Source organism: Hevea brasiliensis, chromosome 4, assembly GCF_030052815.1.
Source record: "Hevea brasiliensis isolate MT/VB/25A 57/8 chromosome 4, ASM3005281v1, whole genome shotgun sequence".
Lineage (NCBI taxonomy): Eukaryota > Viridiplantae > Streptophyta > Magnoliopsida > Malpighiales > Euphorbiaceae > Hevea > Hevea brasiliensis.
In genome coordinates this window covers 112,658,000-112,663,134 of record NC_079496.1, presented here as the reverse complement: position 1 = coordinate 112,663,134, position 5,135 = coordinate 112,658,000, and the positions used below count along the sequence as shown (strand labels likewise).

The 5,135-nt window shown below is 30.6% G+C and overlaps 1 long non-coding RNA gene across 2 annotated transcripts; it reads left to right on the top strand.

The window, feature by feature from the left end:
- Nucleotides 1-1,252: 1,252 nt before the first annotated feature.
- Nucleotides 1,253-4,891, top strand: LOC110633703 (uncharacterized). 2 transcript variants are annotated; one of them, XR_009148352.1, is made up of 4 exons: nucleotides 1,253-1,489; nucleotides 1,595-1,782; nucleotides 3,630-3,895; nucleotides 4,599-4,891. It is a non-coding gene; the product is annotated as an uncharacterized LOC110633703 (long non-coding RNA). The 2 variants fall into 2 exon arrangements; XR_009148351.1 differs by having other exon boundaries at nucleotides 1,254-1,420.
- Nucleotides 4,892-5,135: the final 244 nt, after the last annotated feature.

The following is a 5,135-nucleotide window of genomic DNA, read 5'->3' as shown; positions in this document are numbered from 1 at the left end:
GAATTCAAGAACTTAGAGATGAGGGGTGTGAGATTAATTAGTAAAATGCAGTGCAGTGGTAGCAATAATAAGATGATGTAATATCAATAAGTAAAAGAAATAGCGGGAGAAGGATTGGCGTGAAGGATGGGAGCTATTGTAATGGAATCCATGAGCTGTCATTTTGTTATATTATAACTAAATGCATGAACAGTCATTCTGTTGTGGGTTTGTTGCGTCGTTTTAACTATTGTTGGGTCTTGTTAAATAGGCTTATGTAATTGTAGAGAAGTCATGTATGAGTATTCATGAACTTGTTCTTTCTTTTTGTAATCTTTCTTGATTTCTTCTTCTTCCTTATGTACTTCTCTTTCTAGTTCAAACTAAATTTATCAGTTGGTATTGCCAATTGTAGGTGTTGTGGGTATTCGCTTAAGGGGTGAATGGGGTTATGGGGATTAATAATATTATAATATAATAAATTTTATATTATAATATTATATAACAAATAATATTCAAATATAATATATAAAAATAAATATAACTAAAATATATAAAATATATTTATTTTAAATTCAATACTTTAATAAAATATTTCATTTTAATATCATTAAATTATATTATTGTATTTAAAATGTTTATTATAAAATATATTAAATATTTAAATATAAAATTTAAATTATAAAACTATTTTATTAATAAAATAAAAATTTAAACACTAACTTTTCAATGCATAACAGAAAATTTACTTGTGTAAAAAATTAAATAAAAAAATTTACCGTGTTATAATTAGGATCTATTGAAATATAATTCATAAAATAATTTTTATATATATAATTAAATATAATTCATAAATTTTTCATAAAAATAAATTAATTCAAAATTTAATTTGGTTTGATTTAATTTAATTTAAATATATAAAATTACTATTTGATTCGGTTTAATCGATTTTTTTCTCTTTAAAACTGAATCAAATCAAAATAATTACAATTTTTATAATATAAAACAGAACCAAATTAATTAAATTTTAAAATTAAATTAATTAAACTATATTAATTTAATTCAATTCAATTTTTTAATTTGAATTGAAATCTGCTCACATCTAATTTTGATGACTTGAAACTCCTAGTTAAGTTATCCAATCAAACAAGACTTTAGTTTGCTTTTTTTTTTTTTCGAAAGCAGGCCGTCCAATGGACCTAAAATCTAAACCCAAGCCTAACTGAAATGTGCCCACCCAGAATACAAAACGGCAGTGTTCAAAGAAGCATTAGAAGATTACAGAAATAGAATACAGACAACATAGAGATCACCACTGCTCCAGCGAACCTTTGCACTCGTAACTTGCAAGGGGAAGCAGTGGCAGCAGTATAGCAACAGTTGCCCCGCAGCAATTACCCAAAAATTGCCACTTATTGATTCTCTTTTCTCTCTTTCTGAGGTGCTCTTTAATCAGAGTCTTTTAACTGCATTTTATTCTTTAGCTATCAAAATCATTCCATCGCTTTTGGTCTGTTTCCTCTGACTCGCTTTCTTCTGTTTCTATTTCAATTTTAGTTTATATTTGTTTAGGAATTAATACTCTTGTACTGGTTTTTTACTTTGATAATTTTAGGCGAAGATTGGGTTTGCGCCACTTTTGAGCTCGAAGAAGAGATTTGAAGTTGGGTTTCCAAGGAAAATGGCTTGGATTCAGGAAAAATGTGAGGCAGAAGTTGGGAACAAGTTGGAGGTGGTTCGGCCTGGCGGCTTGCGACTGAAGTTTACTCTGAAGAGGCTGTTGAAGCTCTCAGAACTGAGCAGGTTTTTATAGTGCCCGCAACCGCAAATAGGCTCTTTCTTTACTTGTAATGCTTGCTATTTGTGTTTTCTTGTTTCTTAGATGTTGGTGGAGATAACCTCTATTTGCTTTCAGCTACAATTGCGAATATTTAATGTTGTTTTCTTTTGAGGGGGGAAGAAATTGAATCTGGTAAAGGTTTTGTGAAAAATGAAGAGATGATTGGATAAAGCAAAAAGTAATATGTGTTTTATAGAATATGAACATGGATTGGTTGACGGGTATATAGTCAATTGTTAATGACAGTTGTTGTCATTGAACCTGTTTAGCTTGCTTCACTCTACGCTGCATGATGATCCTCAATATCTTGCTTTGGTTGTTGAATTAGTAATAGCAATTGTGTGATTGTTCGAAAGATGTTAAATGAATTCACAAATCCTGACAATTTAATTTGTGTAATTCTTCCTTAATCCTTATCTTATTCTGTTGATTTACTGATATTTTCATGATTAAATGTTCCAATGTCTGCATGAACTGCCTCTTCACTACTAAGATAAATTTACTATTGGAGTTGCTCTGCATAAAAGCATGGTCATGACTGAACTCTTAGTGTTTGTTGACATGCTTCAATCAAACTCATTGCCTCTTTTTTTTTTTTTTTTTTTTTTTAATAGAGAATGATATATTCCTTCACATTGCACAATTCTGGAATATTTTGGCAGGCCTAAGCAGTCTTCATATTTCGGTATCACTATTTTGTATTTTTCCTTATTTCAGCTATTTGGAAGCTGTTAATTGTACTTATAAGATTAAAGGAAATTATTACCCAAACCCTTGTGCAATCTCTGTTTGTGATGTATGGCTTACTTGATTCTCTACTCCTGGAACCTGTTACCGTTGTATTAAGGTGAAGTTGTATCCATGGTTGTTAGAACTGGCCTGGCCTAACCGGGAACCAAACAAGCGGCCAGTCTGGTTTAGGTAAAAAAATCTTTTTTTTGAAAACTAGGTTTAACATTTATGAACTAGCTGGCTAACCAGTGAACTGCTCAATCTGGCCAGGTTAAAAACAGAAGGATAATCTTAATAAAAAAATTTTAAAGCTTGCTAGCAAAGGGACTAGTGCCCGCGCCGCCCCCCCCCCCCCCCTCCCCTGTGTCTCTCTCTCTCTCTCTCTCTCTCTCTCTCTCTCTCTCTCTATATATATATATATATATATATCAAATTACATCTATTAATTTACTACATAAAATATATTAAATTTTTTTTTCTATTAACTTAAATTATATTGTATTAATATAAAGTAATTAATAACTATTAACTGTTACAATTGGAAAGAAAGATGAAGGTTTATCCATTTCGTCAACATTTGACTTGAATAACTAATGGTATCAATCATTTATTTTATTAGTATGTTGACTAAAGTTATTGAATTATTTTTCTATTTTATAATCTTTATTTTAATAATTATATATAAAATATATCAAACAACTAATTTTAATAATGCACTATTATTATTTTGAAGAGATTGTTAATTCTATGGTATATAATTAATATTTATTTAATAGTTTATCCTTAAACCCCGATTGAACCTTATACTATTATTCTTCTATCTTCACCAGATCAACAACCGTACTGGGTTTGAAAAGTTTGATTGTATCTCTTGTCTTTGTCCTGGCAGAAAATGAAAGAAATTGTACCATTTGCACATAGTTTTTGTTTAATAAACTAAATGAGGTTGAAAATTGATGATTTTCTCACCCTAAGTTTTCACTTCATTATGTAATAGTATAATATGTTTGTTTGTACTTCAATTTCTTGAATCCTTATGTGGTTTAATAGTAGATTTTCTCATTTTAGGATTTTTTAGGGGAGTTGAGTGCATGTAAGAGGTTCATGAATCCAGGATTGGACAGTGTAGGGAGTTGGAGTGGCTTTCATGAGTATGAAATTTAACAGGCAATGAAGTAGTGGCTGCATCAAGGATTTTGAGATTCCCTGGGAACACTTTGCGTATGTTATGAAGGCTGCTTCCATCTGACTGCAGAATCAACAGTTGTGGAACATACCAGGCAAGGAAAGTGCAGGATTCTTAGACACGGGTGATAAACTTTCAATTGAGAAGCTATCTAATATGTAAATGTCTCAGTAAAAGAAGATTATTTGTTTTGGTAGTTAGAGTTTGTCATTTGCAAGTTGAGAAATTATCAGCCAGTTCTCAATTGCTATTTAAACTATTTGAAATGTTATTAATGACCATTTTAGTTCAAAGATTAAAATCATACAAACTTTAGAAATTACTTAAATAACAGTAATCTTGTTATATTAGTTTGCCGTTGGATGGAGATGGTGTTTTATGGGAGCATTCGGATCTGCTACAAATATTGCTCCAATTTATAATATTTATAACACCAGGCACATATTTCTTTCGCCACCACATGGATGACCCATTTATGGAAAAAGAAGGAAAAAAAAATCATTTATCTGCTTTGTGATTGCATTTCAAACCTTCACTTGATTATAGACCATCTTCTGTATTGCATTTTAGATTTTGCTTTACGAAGAATATTGCTGTATTTAAAATATATTGTTGCTCATAAAAGATTTTGTTACATAGCTTTTGAGTGTCTAAATTAGTAGTTACTCAAAGCTAAACCAGAAAAACTTTTATTTGATTTGATTTATCTGTTAATGGTCTTTGTAATGCCTCTATTTGCAACCCTTTGCTGTGCAGATCTATGTGCATGTGCATGTGTGTTTTACTTTTTTTTCCCCTTTACTTTTTGTTAATTCCTCTAATATTCACACAATAATGTTTTGCTTTGTATCTTCTGTGCAGGGAAGAAAAATGACAATTCATTAAAAGCACTGTCCAGTCTAAGTGTGGAAACAACGCTATTTGAAGATGTTGCAATGAGGTGATATAGTTTTATACTCATTTGTTGCAATAGGTGAGAATGGATTTGCTTATGCATGAGGAAAATTGTCACTGTGCATCAGTTATATTTTATTTAACTTGGATATGAGCTTAAGTTCTCGAATTTTGGAGGAGCTTGTCTTGGATATGCTTTCTTAGTCGATAGTTGATGGACTAGACATTTGGTGGAAATGAAATTAATTAGTTAATAATCATGAGAGATATTTATCATTTGGGTGAGTTTATCTAAATTTCCTTGACAGCTTTGAGGCAGGATTATTTTTTCAAGATAAAATAAAATGCGAAGAGATTCATTAATTGAACAATCAATCCCGGTTTTCTTGAATGCAGAAGAAGAATTAAGTTTATGATCGGAAAATTCCATTAACATTTGTCTGTCTTGAACATTTCGTATTGCAATTTCATACGAAAATTCCATTAAGCGCCTGACTTCAGAGT